A 24,554-nucleotide genomic window follows, 5' to 3' on the forward strand; every position below is an offset into this window, starting at 1 on the left:
GCCACAAGTAAGGCAAGCAGGCCTAAACAAGCGGACTGGATTGGTGTTTTTTCCGAGTTACTTTTACGTAAATGATTGCTACCATTGAATTACTTTTTGTTTTGTAACGTTTCAAATATAACTAACATTTACATCTATGGTTATATAGAAATGCACTCGTTAGGTTGTGTTAATAATAAGAACGTTAAAACATTTTAGGTAGAGGAATTAATGAATGTACCCGTGACATATACTCGACTCGTTGTATTAAAACGGGAAAGGTTTCTAAAAAACAAACAGCCACTTCCAAAAAGTACTAGAAGCGAGACGGTTGAACTCCCTTCAATGTTAACGACGCTTAGTTCTAACGAGCATTTAACTATGAAAGCACTATGAGCTTTTAATGAACGAAGAAAGTTCACCGGAAACAAAGAATAGTCTGTTAGATGTAAAAGTTTCCAAGTCCGACGAGAAATTTCACTTTGCAACTAATTGAGCGCTAAGTTACGGCTAAGTTACAAGCGCTTTGTCATTTTAAATTCAATTACCAACAAAGACATAATTGACTGAGAATTCATTTGCTTTGAGCGTCCGCCATCTTGAAGATTGATTTGATAAATTTAAAAGCTATACATATTTGTACCTAACTTATAATATCGATAAGGAAGATATTTTCTATGACAAGACAGAATAAAACTTTATCTACAATACAATACAAAAGATTGTTACATGTAGCAGATGGTAACAAAGTAACACGGAGGTTGCACAAAACAGCCTACAGCGTATTTGTGCGTGGTACGAGCTATAAAGATCCGCCCCCGCACCCCCACACTGACCGCGCGCAGTGCAGGCGCGAGCGAGGCTGTGCTGGGACGATGCATCAGAAGTGGCAGATGTCATGAAATAAACAGCGCGTCTCGGGAATTGTAGCCTGAGACAGTCACAGCGCACATAACAAACGCTTTATTACCTTCAAGAATAAAGTACAATTGTAAAATAAATAAATAATATCCCAGTAAAAATTAAGCATTATAATAAGGTTTATGCTAATTCTAATTTATACAACTGATGACATCAAAACTCGCAACAACAAACGATACTCCAAGGTAAAGCCAAGGTAAAGAACACCAACACAGAAAAATGTTAATGACATAGAGCATAAACACATATTTTTAAAACGTATTCTTCGTGGGTCTTGTATTATATTTTTAAATAAACGTTTAAGAAATAACTGAAGAATACTCGTATATATATGGTAGTAAGAGCGAGTTTGTATAAAGATTTCTCAAAACAAGTAATGTTGTCTATCTCCAGCAGAAGGTCATCTCAAGTGAAAATTTTCCGACGGACAAACATTATATGTAACTTTTATTGCTTAAGTTAAATTGCTTTTTCTTTGTAATATCCAGCGTCTGGACCAACTGGAGCGATAACTACGTGATAATTATATTGAGAAGGTCATCGGGGTCGAGAAATTGTATACTTTATACTTTACTTGTATATAAGAGCGTTTAGGTGACGCAACAAGCGGTCCAACCCACTGTATTCAAAATACAAGTATATCTTCACAGCACTGAGGTAAAAGGTATTCCGTCAAAAGATATTATTCGACAGGGGATTGGAACCGACTACAATGAATTATTAAAGCGGCACCTCCTTGCGGCGGGCGGTCGTGTGTTTACTTAAATTGCAGCCAACTTGAAGTAGCATATTAGATTAATGTTCTGTGTCGTGTTTGCAACAGGCAAAGTCATCTACGTTAAGTAAACAAACGTGGAATAAGACGCGAAGCGCATGCAGCTTCAAACATTCAAGTTGCAGTTTGCAGAATGCAGCGTGCAGTTTGCAGCATGCAGTGTGGCCACTCCAGACCTCCTCATCGCAGAAAGCAGTCTCTATTAAATATTTAAAGCATTTTCCAGCTTTTCTTTGTTTCGGTAAGACTCTCGACCCGGTATCGCTCGACATTCGGATGACGCTAACGGTACACATACCTAAAACTAATTTAAAATCTTGTAAAATATGTAAAAGAGTAAGCTCTAAAGTCTCTGTTTTTCTTTGCATTTTGCATTTTTCTTAATATATAAAGTAGAAAAGAATAAAAAAACCTCAGAATAGATTTCCAGATATGCCGTTGCCATATACAGGTCAATATTGTGTTGCCATCTATCTTCCTTGTCAACGACTACCCTGGAACTACTTGTTGCTTTTATTAAATCAAGATGTCAACACCACCACGTGTCCTAAGAAGCTTTATTCGTAGTACAACATAGACTCATTCCTAAGTAGTTTTTCCTCGGCGAGAAGAATGACAAATTAGTTAAATCATATAAGTGTATACTTCTTAACTATTTTATATCCATTATTATAACTTTCTGTCAGATATTATTCAGTGTAAATAAAGAAATAAAAAAGATTTATAGTGATAGTAAAGACATAACAATAAAACGTCAACAGCGACCTCTGACGTACAAATGTTGCAGCGCAGAGATAACCACAATGAAAGAGTAAAAAAAAACTTTTGAAATGTTAGAGAGACCCGCAACAGCCTTCGTTAGTGTGTTTCCGATACAAAAACAAAATACAAATAGGTAGAAAGTTTGCCGAGCGACGGGTGTGCGCGCTGCTGCTGCAGCTATACTCGTTCATGTACACAGTTTGTGCTGGAGATGTTCAATAGTTACGTGAAAAAGCTATTGACTTTTATTCATTTTAAAACCGTTCTCTGCATATGAACTAAGAACTATGCAAGAAAACAAAACTATATCTGTAATTCAGAGGGAAGAGAGGAATTGTTAAAAAAATAATTTACTGAAGCAATAAAATTAAATGAAATGCTCGAATAAGTAATGTGAAAAGTTAACTAAAGCGAGTTCAAACAGGCAACTGGATAAAGTGGAATAATTTTGTTGGCAAAGTCATGAACGGGCGCCGTTGTCTTAAACATTGGACTGTTAATTTAGTTAATTGGCAGCCGAAGTATCGCAGCCCACTCGGCACCACTCGCCACCACTCGGCATCACTTCGCAATCTCCTCGCCGGCTCATTAATTTCCCTTTCTCTTGAATCCAAAATTGTTTAATATCGACAGACTACAGTTTGATATTGAACTTTGATAATGAATAACTCGACTTCTCAGAGCAAAGATCATTCGAGTAGATCGTCTTTATCACAACTATATTATAATTTGGATAACTTGGCGTTAAACATATATTTTACAAACATGTAAAACATACGACTTAGTGACAATATTAATAAACATTTACGCACACAACTACAACCTACGACGACCCTTAAATACGTAAATAAATTATTACGTTGCACATTTCGCAAAAAGCGTTCGCCATGCATTCTTGGCGTCAAAAGTGAGGGGGAAGTTAACGTTGTGTTGGAAGCTAACCGTCTCGTCGGCAGCTGCATCCTACCTTAAATGTCAACAAAGTGTAAAGACATAACGATTTGCGCACTTGATAAGGTCAACGCTTTCTTTTGAACCCTGCACCTTTTTTTAAACTGTCACATGAATATACTAACTGGTCACTCAGAGTTTTGATTTATCCCATTATTGTTTTTAATTCCGCGCGGACAAAGACACGGGCAACTTCTATCTCGTATAAATAAATGTAGTTAAGATGAAGGTATAGATAAAGTGTTATATTTAGCTGTGTTAGGAACGATCATCGATAACAACACAAAAGTACTGCGTAACATTTCCGGTGTCGTTTGATCGAAGTACAATGACATACAATGTGCCGTGTCGGCGCTCGTACTCACTTTAACTAACCATTTGTATGCCTTACTTTGTCGCTGACACCAGATAACATGTGTACTCTGTAGCCTACGTACATTCGCGCACAAATGGAATTCGACTTAATTGCTTAATTACTTTTGCAAATCAGTAAATCAAACTTAAGGTGTGTGTATATCAATTTTTGTTAAGTTTATTAGATCGCTAAAGTTGACAAAAGAAAAGAAATGAAGATAGTGAAATTAATCAACTCATCCGTGCTACTGCTTTTTAATTTCGAAAACTGATTCTCCCTGTTATTTATTTTAAACGATGACATTTATAAAGACATGTAGTAATGAAACAATGTGTAATAGAACATGAGTAAGATATTTTGTACGTGAGTGTAGGCGCGCAACGTGCAGCTATGTATGTATGTATGTATGTATAATACTATATATGTGAGAGGCGTAGTTAATGTCTGTATGTCATATAGTTTTTAGAGGCGCACACGACCGGAATAGCTACAATGTATGTTTGATGGCTGTCATTATGACGACGGTTATGTAATCTTTATGTGAAGCGAACCAAGTCAGTATCTCGTGCATGTCTTGCATTGGTTATTTATAATATTGCATTGTAATTTTTTGCACAATGTTAAGGTTACTTTATCAAAAAAGTGTCATTAACGAAGCTTAGATAAGTATGTGTGAGTGGTTCTACGTTGTGGTTGCGCGGAAAATTATAAACTTGTTCAAACAAAACTTGTTCCAGCAAAACCATGAGTACTAACACATTGATATTGAATTATACTCTCACGGATATAAAGTCAAACACAACAATCTAAAAAGGAACAACTAAAATAAGTTGTAAAGTGCACAAGGGTTGCAATTGTCGTTTTATCCTGTGTACTGAGAACTAGCTGTAACTAGCTGTACTGTGGTTATTTTTTCTAGTACTAATCACTACTGTGGTGCAACAGTAAAACATCACGAAGATCAACAGCAAGGCACTCCGCGTGTCATTACACATTGGACACACATCGCAGTAATTGTACAACGCAGTTACAACTACTGCATTGTCATCATCGAATAATAGAGAAAATAACTACGCAACTGTTTTCTCTCTGTATTAAATCAAAGTTTTCTAACATAAATTATTAACGTTTCTTAAAGTGTACTTCACTAAAAGACTGTGGTTAAACCTAACTATATGGACATATTTAAGAAATATAAAGTCCTGGGTAAGCTAAGCTGTTGTTATAAATAGACCGAGTATGTTTAACGTTACGCGTAGTTGAGTTAATCTCGTGATCTCAGTGAAGTCGGAGCGAGGTTCGCGATCGCTAAATCAAGATAAATATTTGCGTTTATACTGAAGTTTGTACTTATATTGACATGAATGTCGGTTCATGTTTACTAATGCGTAAACTTTGCGTATGTACATGTAAGTTATATTTAATTTAAGATAATTATTAGAAATATCAATGTGAACGATATCTTCATATTAATACTTCATTGAGAAATGCAATCAACGTTCATTACTATAATTAAAGTTGATACCGATTGAAGGGGCGACGTGAGTGAGGTGGTGGCGGAGGAGATGGCAGGGGGGGGAGGAGGTGTCCATTGATGCGTTTGCACAGATAGCGGTCACATACCGCACCTTGTACATTGTATATGGTCTCGTATGTAAATATCTGAGTAAACACCCTTTCTAAATACACATGAATTTAAATTTGTACTTTCTATTTAGAAATGGCTTATTACTTTGGATATTGATTTACATAAAATTGGGTTATTTTTTTTTGTGTCTTGTATTCAACATCAAATTATTTTTAATTCAAATTACAATAATTCTAATATTTTAAAGCGACTTTTTGACTAACATCGTCCCTAAAATGATATCTAATTGAGTTAAATGATTGTGAACAATTTGATAATTAAATAAGCTATAATAATATAAATGAATTAAAAGCCACAACAGCATACACATTGTGTACATGATACGTTTGATGCGGGATAAATTAAATGAATCATCCCGCGGCTGAATGTTATGTTATACTGTCAGCTCTGACCGGCCGGTGGCGCGGTGCGGCGCGGCGTGGCGCTTCTACAAATGAATGAATGAATGTGGACTCATGTTTATATTGTTAACGATCTATTGGTAGGTTTTTATGTGATACTTGCCCTTTCGCAATCTTTAAAGTGTCATACAGCATCTTTCCCATGGTCCGAGGAAATCATTTTGTTCAAAAAAGAACTACGTGTTCTCTATTAGATCCTGAGAACTAATTTTAATTATGAGTAGCCTTAACCAGCCCTGTTTTATACATTTAAGGGAGTCTCCATAAATGTATATTAAGTAATACCTCGCCGTACTTTTATTTTTAATTACTACTTCGAATCTGTCGCCGCACTTGATACTTACGCCTTATAAAGTTGCATGTGAACGGACGCGATTAAACGAGTTTTTTTTTGTTGTAATGAGAATTAAGTACGTTAAGGTTTCAGTATTCGAAATAACACATAAATTACAACATGAATTCGATTAAATTAAATAAGCCTTTAATAAGTAGTTTCGTCTACTTGCAATCATTTAATATTTTAAATTACACATACGAAATTAAGTAAATACAGTACAATTGTGCGTCATTGTCAGTTATAAAAATAGAACAGATATTGTGGCCTTTTTGATGATTGATAATTCTTTGCATTACTGGGAAGGTTGCCTGCAGTTCAATATCAGTGGATGTTGAGTCAGTGAGCTTGTGTGACGACACGACAGCGCCCCCCGGCGGTACAACCTGTCTCTGCGGACTTCTAGTTTATGTTAAAGTTTATATATGTCAACTGGTACCGTTGCTCAATATATTGTTTTGCTGCAGTTTAGTCACAATACTGAATTAGTCATTCACTCTCCTTCATTTTGCAAATTTAAGTTTAGACTGAGGTTGAGCAAGTTTCTGTCTGAAGTGTGTAAAACAATCAAATCAATCGCGAGGCGCCACAATTCTCTTCTAAGTTCAAACGGTCACCGCGCGTCAGTCGCTGGGCGCCATACAAATCCCTTGCAAAACATCGCCAATGACTACTCCCAACATTTTATTTGTCGCGAAGGCCAACTAAATGATGTCAGTGCCGATTAAAATTTATTCGTCTTTCGTCTTTCGGACTTGTCACACTGCCCTCCGCCTAATCTGTACGCAATATACAATGAAGGCTAAGTTTTAATTTGTTTGTAATAAACTATCAAAAGACATTGTGAAGAGAGAGAGAGAGAGACTTTGTCAAGAGTGAGATGTATGTATCTCATTTAAATCTTCAAAGTAAACAGAAGCCAATAAATAAAGCTCTTCAAAACACAAACAACTAATAAATTAACTAAATGTATTTTAAGATTTCCAAATGAAAGTAGACCGTGCAGCAACTTAGTACTAGGCGCTCATAAATCAATCTTAGTACATATATTGTCGGTGTCGGTAAGGCGCGCGGCGCAGTGCGCGCATCCCCCAGCAAACACTCTGTACAACATACGGCGTGTTTATTCTACCCTCCGTACGGTGCGGCGTGTCTCATGTTGTGCGTTTTGTTTGTACTCGAGGGAACTCGCTTCAACTTAGTTAATTTGAGTCTTCATTCCAATGTATATTTATAATATTTAAGACTAACTTTTGTTTTTAAAATTTTATCCGCGCGGAAATGTTTTTTTTTCCATTGACCAACATAGATAACGATGTTTACTCAAGATTAATTATTTTTTACTTTAACAACGTGTTTATACTAGTACAAAACTTTTACATAAGGAAAGATATAAAAGTCAATCTTTCTTTGTGTAAAGTTCAAATCGCAGTAGGTAGGTGGGGTTGAGTAAACAAAGTGTGCATGCTCAGCATTCCATGACGCTGTGTTAGAGCATACATTAGCGCTGTGTGACAACATTTGGTCGTTGGTGTGAGATACGGCGCGGCGGCGGCGGCGGCGGCGGCGGGGGCGGCGGCGATACGACACCGATAGCGGCCGAGCAAATGTTTGCTCCGAAGAAATGCATGCGCATATCCCAATGGAGATTCAGTTCCAAATATTCAACAAAGTACGTTTCTGTTTATTTTGCGATGAGCGATGTATTTTTCTTTTTAAATATTCCTTCTTCTTTTGCTATATTGTGGTAAAGTTTAAATGTAAACATTGCATGATACAAGAACGAGCACATCATACGTGGAACAAACATCTTTATGACTCATTGTTTGCGTCATAAGCACAGATTATTACAATTATTAAGATTATGGAGTGAACCTGAAATCATTTTAACTCTGCTATGAATGATTACGAAAAAGTTAAAAAGATTTTGGGTAAAAAAATTCCATCATCCAGGCAGGTAAAATTTATTTGATTGGCACACTTAAATATAAAGGTAGGAGAGATACGATTTGCGGAGTTGTTAATACCATTTATCAATTAAAACTTTATCAGACGATAAGTTTCGCAGTCGCAGAACAAATATTTGCTTGGAACGTAACTCGTAGACTCCGGCGGCGAGGCGGGCGGCGGGCGGCGGCGGTTAGTTATCTTATCTAAATTACTTCAAAATATATCAGCAGCTCGTAACGCGAACACATAACTCACTCAGCTACCTATTGTTCATTCAAATTTGCTTACAAACATTTTCTGTCATCTCTTCTATATGATATTTATACGTTAATTTAAAACAATATAACAATTGTTTGCAGTTTTATCAAAATATTTGTAAATTCTTTTAAAATATTATTTATATAATATACGCAACTTATAATACTTTTTAATAGTTAAGCAATAATATATACTTTCCAATAACTTGCAATGTTTGGCTCCATAAGACGCAGCTTGCGCTAAAGTGGCGTCACAAAAACTAATGGTAAGAAAGTGTGGGAGCAGGAGTATTGCTCGGGGCGGGGGACCATGTCGGCAACAACAACGGCAGCATGTCGCACAACAACTACAAACTAATGTACTCCCCCACCCCCCACCCCCTCGCCCCTCTACAACTTTGTTGTGTACTATGTCATAAGACAAACTTCACTATTGCTACATATTGCTGACTTTTGGTAATAAATAAACATCCCATATCACCTGAAGATTCCATCAAACCTACACTATTTTATAATAATTTCATTGAAATCATACATTACTTTATTCTGTCTGACTGTGAGTGTGCAATTAACATATTTGCATTATTAAAATGATTGTTAAATATCGAGGTAATTTTTCAACATTTTTTCATTTAAACCAAACACCTCTTATCTCATTAAAACTTAAGCCTCGCCTCGTGATCTTCCCTGCCTCGAGCCTGCCCACAACTGCCGCTCGCAAAAGGTGACATCAATTCGAGGAAATTACACAATTGGACAATTTTGCGGACTCTTCGTACATATTTATAGTACGGAATGCATTTGAGAATGAATTTTTAGTCGTGAGATTGTTTTTGCTTTATATGACACTAGCAGTAGCTCACGACTCCGGCCGCACTGAATGAAAACTAACTTAATTAGAAGCCTATTTGTACTTCCATACTATGTTCTACATCTATTCCAAATTTAGCAAGATCCGTTCATCCGTTCTAGATAACTTCTAACAAACATACATCCATCCATCTGTCTAAACTTAAGCATTTATAATATTGTAAATTTTCAAAACTGAACGTGAGTATTACATTCCAGATTTTAGGAAGCCCACTATTATTTAACTTCCCAAGCGTGTAGCAGCGGGATTATAATCTAATTGTACGCAATTATTAAAAAGCTTTAACTCGTTAAAATTTTAAACAAAATTATAAAAGTGTTGTCAGGATTTATTGTATGTAATAGCAGAGAAGAGGCGATATATTTCACAGCAAAATGACACGCGTTGTGTTCTGTCTCTGCTCGTTACCCGCACGCGGCGCGGCTGTACACTGCGGAACACAAATAATGCTACTATTTATTACTCGTTACCTTTTACACTTTAAAATATTTTTAACTGTTATCCAAATTCGTAATACATTTTAAAAATTAAAACTAAAGTAATTCATTTTAAAATTAGCAGCAGATTTTCATTGTGGTAAAAGTTTTAAACAGAAGTAAGTCTTTTTTAAACGTGTCTGTATGTATTTTTGTTTTGTATTGTAAGTTGAAGAAATATTGATTTCTAACGCCATCTTTTCGAAAATTAAGAAATCAATAATATATATGCATATAATATCCATTCATAATCTAAATATTAAAAAATGTAATTAGTTTGATTAATAATTTTATATTATAAAAATTATGACAAGGTAAAAATCTTCGTGAGAGCGCCTGAAGCAACGCTCTTGCTAGTATTTTACCAGTGTCTGTTATAATTTCAAAACTCCTTATGATATGTCTCGGTGCGCAACTAATACACGTCTAAACAAATAGTTCAAAAATATTCATCGTATAAACATTGTGATGTGAACGAACTGTAAAAAACGCATCTAGCGAAAGCGGCGGTTTGCTACAGCGATGTTTTACTAATGTATACAGGATGTAGACTCATGATGAAAGCTAAACATACGAGCTTAAACAGAACGAACACAAAATAAGCTAAAAGCCCTTTTTGACTAAAATGCAAATAAACAACGTAACAAATTAGTTTTTTAAACATCTATAAATAAATTATTATAAACATATTTTTCATATTAAAATAGTAATTGTGATTGCAGAAATAACTTTACAGTTTGCAATAAATCAGTCAAATTCCAAAACATTCAAACAAGAAAACTCATTATTCAAAAGTAACAAGTTATATCTGTGTGTATACATATCATTTCTAATTAATACAAGAGTTAGTTAATATCTTCTTACATTAAACAAGTTCTCAAACAATTTAAGATGTTACTAAATGTTCCTAATAACAAATAATATAAAATCAATAGTATGTACTATTTAACAAATTAATTAATACATTTTTATCTCAGATATTAAAGTATTTCTTCATAAGTTTTTTCATAACGTGCCTTATATGCAATGTACGGTAGATTAAACACGTAAGGAAGATTAATGTGACAGCTATGAGGTCAGCGAGCACCACGATAAGTGTTACCCTACGTGACAGGTGACAGGTTACAGGTTAAAGAATCACCATGTATTGATTATGAGTGGCTTCGTTTAGGATGTTTTGACCAGAACACGGCAATGCTTTACTGATAAGGAAATAGGTATACCTTTATGACAAATCTATAAAGAGATTTATAAATAAACATTGCCAAAATGGACGGTAATCCGTGCTTCAATAGTAAAAGATAGTTTTAACAAAAATATTCACTTAATAAAATGCCCTTACTAAGAGTATTACTTATTCCACCAAAATGAAGTTAATTAATAACTAGTTCAATGACCTCAATGAAATATAACTTTGGTGTCGGCATTCGAGATAATATTCGAAGAGCGGCTTCTGGAAACGCCTCAATAACTTCATTGCTCCTGACTTTACAAAACACGATGCATTTTTATGTAAAATTTAAGCTGAACATAATTTAATGTTGTTGTTGAGATAAGAGAGCGCTTACGAACACGTTCGAAAATTTAAAACAACAAGCAGGAAGACATTATAGAAGATTAAAAGCCATGATCGTGCCGCAAGGTTTTGTTGAAATTATTTGGATAACTGCAAGATGTTGTGTAGGTACAAGGGTATCTCCATTTCGTTTAGGAAAAGGAATAGCGGAATTTCTTCTGTGGTTAATACTGAATACGGATCGGTGGACGGAACATAAAAGAAAGTAGACCGGCAACAACCGGCTTTTGTCGTGCGAGCCCTAGATCCAGCGCAGCGAGTGCGACCGGGGCAGCGGCCGGAGCCAAGCGCGCGGGCTAGTCTCGCCGGGCGGCAGGCGGCAGGCGGCAGGAGGCAGGACGCCGCACGCTCACAGCATTCCTCGCATTATTGCGATCCGAATTCCTTCCCACGCCGGACCGGACGAAAAACAGGTTTAAGTTGCATTGCATAGCGAAAGGAAATCACGCGTGTCCGTCTTTCGCAGCTAATTATTAAAATAATATTACAAACCTCGAAGTGATCGCCGCACAACCAGGAGAGGCAAATAACCGCCCACAAATATTAATCACAAACACATATTTATAACTTGCACGAGATAAAACAAAATGTGAAATTTTAACATCGAAATATTCCGAAATCGGAACACGCAGCCGTTAACGCGCGGCTCACTCGAACACAACGTCTACACTACTCGAGCTCCGGCACGACACTGACTCGCTCGAGCGAGGCGAGTGCTAGTGCGAGTGCGAGTGGTGATGGTGAATGCGAGCTGCTTCATTCTCGAATTCTACGCTACGGCCATTCAGGTACGCAAACGAGAAGAACGCACACTAAATAAATCTTTATCGCTCACGCAATAATGGTAATAGTTGTCCGGCTATCGGCCAGTGATAAGGCTGCGTCGATATCAAAGCCGCGTCTAGGATATCTGTGCGAGCGGGACAGCCGGCGACGGTGCAGACAAGAGCGAGCGGGATGGGATGTTTCGCCGTTTAAGATGATTGAACCGTGAAATTCCTACATTCAGTTGTGAGATAAAAGTGCCGACTTCAACAATAGTGCATCTAGGGGAATGCGGTTCACGTTTTTGTCTCACTAATTAGTGGTCGTTAAATAAAGACGGCATATAAATAGTTATATTGAGGAGTAGCAAAATGTGAGGACTCTAGCGCTGTCCCGTGGGAATGAGAAATTGATTGTGTTATTATTGTATCACAACACAAAGCTGATTGCGAGTTATAGCGGAACAAACGGGACATTTCTCAGTTACTTATGATATTTACAATAGTTCCGCGTTGTTGCACACACGCAACACAAAACGGTTACCTCATACCAAAGTCACATCTAAGATACAATAAAGGAATGAAATTATGAAAAATTATTTTATTTTATTTGAAGACTCTGTAATTAAACATTTTTTTTATTTCAGTTGCATTAAAAAAAGAATCCTTTACTGAGCTAAAAATATTCTCAGAAAGACCGCTAATCCATTGTTACAATTACTAACGACAATTAGTTAATTGTCGTCACAAGTTACATGAGAATTAAGAGTGACAAACAAACACAAAACGCGGTCATGTCATGAGAATTGCCTGGTATCTAAGTTAACCTATTTATTAGATAAATAACTCCAACTTAGAACTTAAGACATTATTACAACTAGAAAAACAAACACCGCTCAGGTACAGGCGTCATTCTCGGTTAATTTCATTAATTATTTCTAAAGATTTGAATAACCTAGGTAATTACATGCTTACAATAACAGTTTATATCATATATTGTATGTTATTTGAATCATGTCTCGACTTGTTTATATCATATAGACAGGTCGGTCCGCTAGCTGCCTACCTGTTTTTGTCTCCCGGGACTTGAGCCCAGCCAACAGCTAACAGACGAGCCGCATGTAGACGCGTTAATAGTCCGCTCTTATCTTTTGAAAGAATCCCTCGGTAGTTTTTATGCGAGACAAGAAGTTTTTGTTTAGTTTGACAAACGTTAGCAGGTTCACACGGAATGTTTTTTCTATCTCCGGTTAGAAAGTAAACAGGAATGTTTTAAGTGGTCCCATGACAAGGACTTTCTCGGCGATATTATTTCGGCTCGAGTTAAGTTCAGGAAACGAGCGGGTGTTTTACAGGGAATACAATGAGAAGTACGTACACTCGACGGTAATAAGGAAGTTCATAGATTAGAAATAAGTTAAAAACAACATTAAGAAACATTAGGGTAAAAAACGGCCTTTTGCTATATATTACATAACAACTCGATACCTTGCCGTATAAATCGAAAACTTTTGAATAGCTCATCGAAACTTATCCGCATCCAATATCTCTCGCGAACTATTCATTTCTTATATCAAAAGGCAGTAGTAGTTTAGAGTTCTCCGACTGAAAAGAGGGTAAACAACCGGGTCCCGCTTGCTCATGAAAGAGGAAGCGACCGCCCCCCCCCGCCCTCCTTCCCCGCGATGCAACCCCCCAACCATCTCACAGTTTTAATGAATTTCAACTTCACTATTTTTATTTCTTGTGTGGAATGTTCTAAAGATGTTTTGGTTTTATAAGCTTATACGTAAGGAATTGCTGCTTTGAATCGAAACCATTCGCTGTGAACTTGCTGCGCCGCGGGAACCGTCCATTGATGTGAGTTTTGGAATAAAAGCGATATAAATTATTTCCACTGAGAAGTATATCTAAGCAGTTATTCCAAGAACTCCTTATCTACGCAAAAATTATAAAACATTCATTAATATTTCAGTACTAAAAAGAAAAAAAATCTGTGACAATGTAAATGTAATTAAATACTTATAATAATAATATTTTTATGGCCTTATTTTTACTAACACATCAGGGGGGGGAGGGGGAGGTAAATAAAAATTTTCTTTAATAAATTTTAAGTCCACTAGACTTAAATGGCCGAAACGGCTTTAAACTTAAATTTATAGCAGAGTTGCTTTGACCCGCCTTAATACTGTTCAAAATGTCTTCTGCAAAACCAAATTTATTACTATTTATACTCAAAGCGCTCCATGCTCACTTCTAGATTATTTATTGAACTATTACTTCATCCGGATTATATTTCGACCGCTTTTACAACTAAACTAATCACGAAATAAAACAGAAGCGATTAAATTCCTCTTAAATGCAATATTGTTAATGATATAAAACATATTGCCTTCTGTATTCATCTTTATTATTTAAGCAATCCTTGTTGTAAATTTCTCGTTTCTTTCGATTGAATCGCCTTTTACTTGTCGATGCAATCAACTATTTGTTATGAATACTCTACGGCACTGAAAATTCTCCACCAGCAAAATTCATCACGTAAGACTGACCACAGCGTAGCTTAGTTCAAAAGCGATACAACTGTTTCCTTGTGAACGTCACAGCTCGCTGGCCGGACCCGAATTGATAGAACACTCAACTTTAACAAGGGGCTTAAGTTTCACAGGCAGATACACCTCCCTCCTCCCCCCCTCCCACCACCACCACACCTCGGCAATACAACTTTAGATTAGACGCCCTTTGAAACATTATCGATACCGAATTCAATGATTCACTTTAGTTTAGAAATTGATCCGTTTTCTACAACTATATAATTAATTTTCTTTAAAGGGATTCACTTTGGAATTAGAACTTGTTCATACATTCAACAAGTAACAGCTGCTTGTTATTGGGATATATAAAATATAATTGTGTGCAATAAAATATTGTATAATACATATACACATACATAGACAACTTCATGATTTTATTATTCAGTTGTTATTTAATATTGTAAAATTTATTATTGTACCTAATTTCTTCAGGACATTTTTGATCTGTCATATAAATTGCGTAATATTATATTAAAAAGTTGGATTTTCATCGCATTAAAGTTATTGAGTAATGGTTATTGTTGTTGTGTAACATGTTGCAAATGAGATTCATCTGAGGGACTACTTAAAAGTATTCCTTCAAACTTTGTATGAAACAAATAAAAGGCTATTTAAAGTGGCTCCCTTGCGCTTCAACATGCCAAAGTTGTTTTATTTTTTTCCGCCTATTTTACTGAATACATTTTATGAGAAAGTTTTCTTTCGAGCTGTAGTTTATATAAAGATTAGCTAATGTCTTAAAACGTTCCGCCATAAATTTGCCGTCACAGTTCAAGTCGTAGAGAACGTAGCAGAAAATCTTTCTCCAAATAAATTGGGTGCTTGAAGCTATAATGTAAAAGGTTTCCTTTTATTACATGTACTAGAAATGAAAAGGCAGCTAAAGTTAACATTTAGATTATGTATAATACATAAACATTTTTACTATTATTATTTGCAACAGTATGTAAATAAATCCAAAATTTGGTCTAGTGGCATATCAGATATTTAAACACTATTTAACACACAAAAAGTTGAAAAAAAAATATAAGTAGGACTTTTTTTTAGAAAAGAAATATCATTGCACTGCCCGGGAATCGAACCCGGGTCGCAAGAATGGGAATCTTGCATGATACCACTACACCAGCAGTGCTTGCGTGTGCAACTTTAATTTGTACTTGAATGTTACTTAATCAAGCAAAAACTATTGCATCCTAATTTTAACGGAATAGTATAAATGTACCAATAATTTACTAATAAGTTAATTAAACTAAGTTACATTTGAGATTGTTTTTAAACAATACAAGGTGACCGACTGTTTGAATAAGAAAACTTGTAATTAAAAACTGCTACATGAAAATTAACAAGTTCAGAGACAAAGGGATCTACATTGTGAGACATAAATCTAATTGAAATAATTTTATCAAAGCATTTAATAATGATTTCTGACAATCTTAATGAATCCCTCTCTCTCTTGTCAGATTAAATACAATTTCCAGTAAAACTCTTCCAACTTTATACAAACATCTAAAATATATTTAAAGTAATTATTCATTCAATTAAGTTGAAATGAAACATTTTAAGATTTATGACAGATCCCTTTGAAAAGAACGTTTAAAAGATGTTTTAATATTTCAACTAGTTTGAGACCCACACAAAAGTAATAACTTATTTTTTCATAAGTTTAAAGGTTTTTATTTTCAGTCTTGTGATGAGCTTTGATTTTGTAAAGTGGGTGATCATGTGAGCTCATCAACGCGTCAGAAATAATGATGTTAGGGTACTACTAGATTTCTGTATCATTTATTTCCATTAAATATGAAAGTTAATTACGTGTATGTTTTAAATGTAACAATGTAACAGTCGCTCGATGTATATAGACAATAAATTACAATTATAAATGTGTTGCATCAAAGTTCCGTCAGATGGTGTGATGTATCGATGTGTTGCGCTTTCATCTGCTACACTAAAATGTGTCACAAACGGCACGCAGCATCACTGAAATTATTTCCATAATTAACCTAATGTTTGTTGAAATACTTCATTAATATTATGTTGTGATCCAGTAGGTAGGTACATGGTTTTAGAATACTTTACATCAGTTAGGAATAATCAAATATATACAATTTGATACAAGAACAAAGCAGTCTGTTGTAAAATGCCTAAGAGATGTTTATTATTTGAGTGGACAGGACAATACAGCTCGTAGTTAGGCGTCACGTTTTGTGCTGTTTGGGACGTGACAACATGCGGCCATGTTGACCCTCGCATCATATTAAAGAAGGTTTGATAAGTATTCCAATAAAAATGAATAGTGCCTGACAAAAATGCCAAGTGGTCGAGTACTTATATTATTCACAAATTACAACGCGCATACATACATACATACATACATACCAGCCAACCGGACATTTTATTATTTTTGAGATATATTTATTGAGAAAATAATGAAAATTTTAAATAATTCTAATAATTGTAAACAAGCCGTAGAAGTGCAGTTTCGCAGAATAATTAGGTGCTCGTAGCAAAGAGCTCTACACATTCCAGTTGCTTTCGTCAAAGGAAACATCGCATTCATACAAGTAATTATACTTTTTATACGAATACTGTACAATGTTATCCAGAAAGAAAGAGCAAGCAAAAAGATGAAGCATTTTTCCTTTAAAAAAGTTAGTTTAAGTAAGTTTGATTTCGCGACACATCTAATCTACGAGGTGTTCAAAACTATAAAATATTTCTTATCAAAAGAGGAAACATGACAATAGTTACATGTTATTATTTAAAACAGTGTGCATTTAAAGTTTTATCGCAATGCAAAGTAAAGACAGCTGTAATCACGGCCCCCCCCCCGCGCCGCGCGCCCCGCGCCCCGCGCCCCGCACTCCCGGAACTTAAACTTTATATCCGGATCAGAATTGACAAGTTTTCATTCAATAATTCTTTGAAATTGAACTTTTGGAAACACAAATGTTTGAAATCTTTATTATTTGCATTAAGTAAAATATCATTTATGTAAAAATAATTACTATAGGTATCTGTTTGAATAATATAACGCTGTTTAAAATCCACATTTTATAACAGTTTGATGTAATGTATATGACGTGTATTATGTATTTTAATTGATACAGAGCGGATGTAATATTGTGCGAGCGCTTTGTCTCGCCTCAGTCATTTTAATCAGAACTCGATTTATTTTTGGTATAAATTTGATGCAAACTCCGTGACCCGCCTCTCACTGTGTGTGTGAGTGCGGTTGTTATTGTTATTTATGTAAAAGTTTGGGCACCAACTGTGACAGGTTACGAGATCAGATAAATATGATGAGGGATGTAGACATATGTCTAGTTAAAAATAAAGAAGCGCACTAACAGCATTACCTTTACTTAATAATTGCTGACAATTTATCAATATACATATTCAGTTAATTATTCTTACATTAAAAGTATAAACAAATAAGATTTAGAGAAAGATGTGGACACATCATAAGGAACAGTACATGCGGATAAGTCTGAATGTCAGGAAGGCATTTGTAGTCGCGGCCGTCGTTTCCTGCAGATAGCACGCTTTTACCTACAATACGCAATTTAATTTCTCGTGCAGTACGAAATTATTTTTGCCAATGTGTTTTTTAAGAAATAAGTTAGCGATGAAAATTATTTAGCCAAAATAAGAATTCCACGTTATTGATAAAAAAATAGAACACGAGAAGAGCAATAATAAACACATTAAGAAATATAAGTGAGAAATATGAAATAGAAGTAAATTACTTTAGATTACTCTGAATAAAATTCGATAGAGATGACAGAGTTGCATTTAACCGTAACCTACGTGCTACGTAGCCGCTACGCGTGCCTAGTGCCTATCTTATTAAATTAAGCATTTTTATGACGTGAGTACAAATTTATATACAACATTCAAATACGATTATGATGTTAGCAAAACAAAATGAAGTTTGTGATGTGTATAAGACGCGGGGAATAACAAAGCGCAGAGACTTATTGTTGTTTTGAACGTATATAATTTAAAATATTCGCTATTCGTAGACATTCAGAAGTTTCCGTAACTCTAACTATGCAACTTCGTCTTTGGTCTACTTTACTTTGCATTCAAACTTAATTCCTTGCAGGATAAGTACTTACTTGCATTTTCAAGTTATTATTTTATCTTGCGTATACGTACACGGTCATTGATCACTGCTTATTTCTTTTTTAATTTTCGTTAAATACTTTCTAATTCCAGAAAAGTTTTTAAATCGAACGATCTTAGTTTTTGCCACATCATTTTCGATTTATAAAAGCAATAAGGGACTTGCAACAAAAATGTAGTTGTAAGCACGTTATTGGTAAGTAACCTGTTGTGCTACAAGTTATGTCTGTCGCGGATGACGTGGGGCGGAGGCGGAGCGGAGGCTGTACGCTAAAGCAATATATCACAAATACGAGAGGCTTAGTGTCCGAGTAATTAATAACTATCATCTATCATGTGCACGTCACTTGCATGCGCTCGCTCTTACAAAGCTCATCACTATACTTTCCTTTTTTCACCTACACCTCTTATTGTCTTGACTTACGCCGCGCCCCCTGTTCATAATTTTCCGTTTCCTTTATGGAGTTGTATTCTACCTAAAATAATTACTTTTGCGAAACTTACACAGTGGATGTCAGATTGTGATTACCCAAACAACTATCTGGGACTATTTATTTGTTCATTTTTATCCTTTAGTAGGCTTCATCAGGGTTAAACTTATTATTACGATCGCAGAGGTTGTATCGCATAAGAAGATATCAATGGGTGGGATGCTGTGGTGACGGAGCCAAATATAAGCTTTAGATGACTCTATAATAGTAGCAAGTTTTTAATGAAATAAATAAAAATCCCTTATGTTACTTTCCAACATTCCAGGATTTTAATATCGCGAGGACAAAAGGCCGTGAATAATAAGCTCAATTTATTGTTGCGAGCCTCCATATTAAATATCAAGTGAATTTTATGTCTACCTAAATGTAAATCGGTACATAATATTCATAGCGATATAATATAAAGCCTCTCTTACTGAGTTTTATTATGTTAGAATGGGAATAATTTTCGTGTATTTTTAATTTATTTAAATAGAACGTTGTGATTGATGATGTCCTGTTATTTCATTACTGGGTAACATATACAGAGGACAATGAGAGCAATACGCGTAAAAATAGAATGAGTCAGTAAAGCGGACAGACTGAAACAAATGGTCGGCACTAACAGCTTTCTAAAAAATTGTTTTTCGTCCGCGACGGGCTCGGGCCAGCGCACGCTCTCTCGTCAACTCTGTTCTGATGTTTGTTATTTATTACATTAGTGGTATAAAAGATTTAATAAAATAAATGATCATTTACCAGGCAAACAGTCTGGCTTAGGTTAGAAAAATGTTAGACTTTCAGTACTTTGTTACGGTGTCTGGTTATGTTTTTAGTAGTCCAAGACTACAAAAGTTTACAATAAAAGCCTTTACTTACATATAAAAGCCATGAAATGCGCAATTTTAAAGCGACAAAAACATTAAAACAAGTTGCAATCAAAGCTAAAAGTGTCCGTTCCGGCGGCCATTTTGCTAAGGAAATGGCGTCTGTTTTCGACGCAAAATACTTCCAGCCATTGAGACACCATGAACATTATTTTTTCTTGTTTTTCTGTGTTCCATTTTATATAATATCAGATTAAATCTTTTCACATAGTAAATGTTGTCTTCTTGAAATATCTATAGAATTTAAAATTAATTTCTAAAGTTCTAAGGTAGTCGAGGTCGATAAAGAAAAGGTGTAATTTATTCTCGGGTCCCATTAAAATTTATTACTGGCCAAATAATTTATCCACCTTAATCCTCAATAAAACGAAAGTATTACGTCATTTAGGGAGATGTATTGCAGCGGCACGCGCATTATAAGGCCGTTGAAAATATTAACCTCTTATTATAATCTTGTACAAAAATGAATTGTGAATTTCCTCAACATGACTTAGAATATTTTGGATATGATTCTTTCTGTATGTGTATAGCTTAATGTGATTTGTTTGGGAATCCTCTAGTATTAGTAGTAAGTATAAAGTACAAAAGTAGTTATTATTAACAAAAATAAATACAATACATAATATTTTTAATAAAAAAATGCGAACTCAGAGCTAAACAAATAAGGCGAAAATTAAAAGTCATTTTAGAAATGAACTCCGGGTCCTAATTTGGAAATAAGCGCGATCCGTAACAAATGCAACATTGTACGAGTATATGTTTAAATATAAATATTAAAGTCGGTGGAAATAATAATTTTCGGGTTCAAGTTGTAAGCTCCTTATTATTGGGGCCGAGGTCCCGCGGGACGGCCCTCATTATAAAACATCGTCGCGGGCTCCCGGCCTCCAGCATCCAACCTCCAGCCTCGCGACCAAATTCACAATAAAATGTAATTTTATCAAAGCGACAGCTGCGTCTGGTAATTACTTTTCGACGGAAAATGTTTGAAAGAAATCCCTACATATTTTACATAAACTCCAGAATATATAGTTTAATGTTCACTTGCTGTGATATCATCTAGTCAACAAGAAAGGCTTTTCCGTGTTGTTCTCTTAAAATGTTACCGAGATAATGGAAATGCCTAGTGAACATTGTCAATAAGAAAATAAACAAAAAAACGATTCCCGAGTCAGGCTGCCAGAGCGCAACATGATTACATTATGAGTGATTCTAAAGTAGCCAATAAATAAAGCTTTGTTCATAATAAAGTTCTGTATCCCGTATGGTCTAGTGGCTAGGATACCTGGCTCTCACCCAGGAGGCTCGGGTTCGATTCCCGGTACAGGAAGACTTCTTTTAGTATTCTTCATTTGTAAAATTTTGTATCAGTTATTCAGTTTTTTCACTAGAAATTGAGATATATTAAGGGAAGTCGTCAACGAGGTCGTCGCCATGGCAACTGAACGAATGGGGACAAAATTGAAGACGTGAGGGATTATTGAACCTTCGATACAATTTTTCCTTTTGTGAATATGTTCGTGTAAACAATATTTTCTCAGCGTTCTCTGTGAAACTCATGTTATATAAATTGAATAATCATTATGAAAACAAAAATAACTAATTTTACACATTTCTTTGCCCGTATTCAATACAATTAATTTTAAATAAATCAGATTCTTGGTCCATGGTTTATATTATACGTTTACATAGGAAGAACATAATCGTAAACATTAAATTAAAAAAAAATACACTATATTGCCGAAACCCGGGATCGAACCAGGGACCTTTAGATCTTCAGTCTAACGCTCTCCCAACTGAGCTATTTCGGCTGCATCATGCAATGCGAATGTTTAAATAATAATAAATAGCTAAAAGGAGCTAGTAAATAAAATATAGTCTGGAAGTACAAATAGGCTACTAATTGACTTGTTTTAATTCTGCACGGAAGCAGTCGCGCGTACCAACTAGTATAATAAATAAATAGCGAAAGCAAATTATCATTTCATCATTTCATTAGAATTTCATCATCTTATTAAGCACCATATCACAAAAGGTTCTGTAGAGTCGTACGTTGATCACAGCCGAAATAGCTCAGTTGGGAGAGCGTTAGACTGAAGATCTAAAGGTCCCTGGTTCGATCCCGGGTTTCGGCACTGATTCTTGGAACAGATAACAAAATGTTTCTATTTTGTATGTCTAAGTATCAACTGTTAATATATTATTTATTCAGTAAACATTAATTAAATTAACACGAGTTCATCGTAAATGATTTAATATTATATTTTGCTCGTTGCAGAAATTAAAAACTGAACTGCTCGGCATCGCGGCGCTCCCGGCGCTCCGGCCACTCCCGCGGGATCTCGTTAGTATTTCTATTGCTGCGACAGCTTAACTGAAAAATGCTACTTTTTACACTGACAACAATTTAATCGTTATACTTTCCTTTGATATTTTGCACCTTTGTGATCCCTAGTCATATCTATATTAAGCATAAATAAGTTAACTTTAGTCAAATCTAAGCATGTTTGCGCAGCTTTGCTGCTGTTATAGCTGTTTGAACATAATTATATGATACTTCCTGGTTGTATGATCTCGTAATTACTAACGCTAAAATATAGCTGCGGTGTTGTGAAGCGAGCTAATGGGTTTTACAGAGAAGATGATTTAGGTTTACGATAACAATAAATTCTCTGTTAAAAATTACTGCTCACACAAAAAAATAGCGCTGAAAATTAATTAGTTTGGTCATTGATATGTAAACCAATCTTAAAAACAGGGAATTCCATCTAGTGATATCTACCTAGATTCAAGTTATATATATCTGACGAAGTACCTCAACATTAGCACGTTACATCAATACGTTATCTTTTGGCACATTAAGTAGAGATCAGTAAGTTTTATTGCAGTTGAGGCGCGGCGATGTGAAGTGTTACGCAATGTAAGTGCGCTAATACAAGAACAATAGCAGCCTGGGAACATACGGAGTAACCTTTATTAAAACTATATCAGATGCGCACAAATCATTGTATTCTACTTACGAACATTTCATTGGCTATTGTTATCTATTTACCCCATACTAAAACATCACGTAGCTTTTTCGTTTTCATCGCCTTTTACTCGCGAGGATAATCTACAATTATACTACTAAGTTACTAACGATTGAAATTTCGGTACCGTCATATTGTCCTACATGTGAGAAACGTATATATAATTATCCTTAATAAGTCACGTTGGAAAAAATGGCATCGAATTTCTGACAAACTAAAAGCCTGCGTAGCGAGTCAGAAAGTCGTTCTACCCCACTTTGTATGCAAATTGGCAAAACATCGGTGGCACGTCCTACATATTTAAGCCAACATATGTAAAAGTAGTAGGACGACTAGAAAAAAATATTATACGTATATAGATAAATTCTAAAATACGTTTTTGAAGAAAACTTAAATCCTCAATTGATAAATAATATATATAGGACATCGTGATTTCAATGTGGTTCTGTTGTAAAGTTCCTTAGCCTCATAAATAGTGATCGTATCACGAAAGTTAATTTGCCGTGAAAAGAAGCTTTAACGTTATTTTACGGTCAAACACTCATTGCAAAAAGTACGGGCCATTAGCTGCCGATAAACTTTATCTATTCCAAGCAGACGAAATCAATAACATGACCGAGCTGCGGCGAAAGCAAAAAACTTTTAACTACATTGAAACAATGAAGTTTGCACAAAATTTTACGAAAATGAGCGATTAAACACTAAAAACAATGATAGGTATAAAGAAAATTTATGACAAAAACCTTATATATTAATACAAAGAAGTAGTGAAAAAACATGAAATTACAAACAAAATAAATAAAGAAGATATAATCATAGATAATCTTTAATAATGTAGATATGTAATGTTGTAACGCGAGCGAATGTCTCCGCAGCTCGGCGCGACACGACGCAACGCGACGCGTCAACCTCCCACCTCAACAAGTGGCTTCTGATCGCCTTCCTCTGTGTTACTTATCGCTCGTATCACTTGCAAATGTTCCCCGAATTTGCTGCTCAGTAAATTGGATACGGGATACAATATATTTGGAAATAATGCCAACATTGACGCGTTTCTTCCCACCAATTCACACACATTTTCTTTCATTGTAACGATATAAATTCGCTGTTTCTCTCCATACCTATTACTAAAACACTTTTTTATGATGTAGACCACAAATTATTGCATTTAAGTAAAATGACACTGGGAAATCTAAACATTAGTCATTTTTAAAATATCTAAAAATCTTAAATGGCATAAAACACGTCTAAAGACCGGTACCTCGCTATAAAAACTCTTCAGCTGATTAAGTAGAAAATATCAGTATGTTCATTGTTGTGCAACAATATGAACGTGGTGTGAACAAGGGCGCGGCTCAACGCGGTGGTAAACCCGCGCTGTGGCGCCGGGACACGCGCGGCCAGTAGACGTAATGTAGTACCTACTGTT

At 35.3% G+C, this 24,554-nt stretch overlaps 1 protein-coding gene and 4 non-coding genes across 6 annotated transcripts in view; 2 read left to right on the top strand and 3 right to left on the bottom strand.

The window, feature by feature from the left end:
* Positions 1–12,003, bottom strand: part of LOC106117170 (GTP-binding protein RHO1) — a 41,787-nt gene extending 29,784 nt beyond the window's left edge. Inside the window, exon 1 of one of the 2 annotated variants that reach the window (XM_013311307.1) lies at positions 11,749–12,003. The gene's annotated coding sequence lies outside the window, so the exon portion shown is untranslated. The remainder of the gene's footprint in view (positions 1–11,748) is intronic. The other variant, XM_013311306.1, reaches the window with a different exon arrangement.
* A 3,672-nt stretch (positions 12,004–15,675) lies between these two features.
* On the bottom strand, positions 15,676–15,746 carry TRNAG-CCC (transfer RNA glycine (anticodon CCC)). The gene has a single exon. It is a non-coding gene; the product is annotated as a tRNA-Gly (tRNA).
* A 5,608-nt stretch (positions 15,747–21,354) lies between these two features.
* On the top strand, positions 21,355–21,426 carry TRNAE-CUC (transfer RNA glutamic acid (anticodon CUC)). The gene has a single exon. It is a non-coding gene; the product is annotated as a tRNA-Glu (tRNA).
* A 408-nt stretch (positions 21,427–21,834) lies between these two features.
* TRNAF-GAA (transfer RNA phenylalanine (anticodon GAA)) lies at positions 21,835–21,907 on the bottom strand. The gene has a single exon. It is a non-coding gene; the product is annotated as a tRNA-Phe (tRNA).
* A 251-nt stretch (positions 21,908–22,158) lies between these two features.
* TRNAF-GAA (transfer RNA phenylalanine (anticodon GAA)) lies at positions 22,159–22,231 on the top strand. The gene has a single exon. It is a non-coding gene; the product is annotated as a tRNA-Phe (tRNA).
* Positions 22,232–24,554: the final 2,323 nt, after the last annotated feature.

This window comes from Papilio xuthus, unplaced genomic scaffold (assembly GCF_000836235.2).
Source record: "Papilio xuthus unplaced genomic scaffold, Pxut_1.1 DF827680.1, whole genome shotgun sequence".
In the NCBI taxonomy this organism is placed as follows: Eukaryota; Metazoa; Arthropoda; class Insecta; order Lepidoptera; family Papilionidae; genus Papilio; species Papilio xuthus.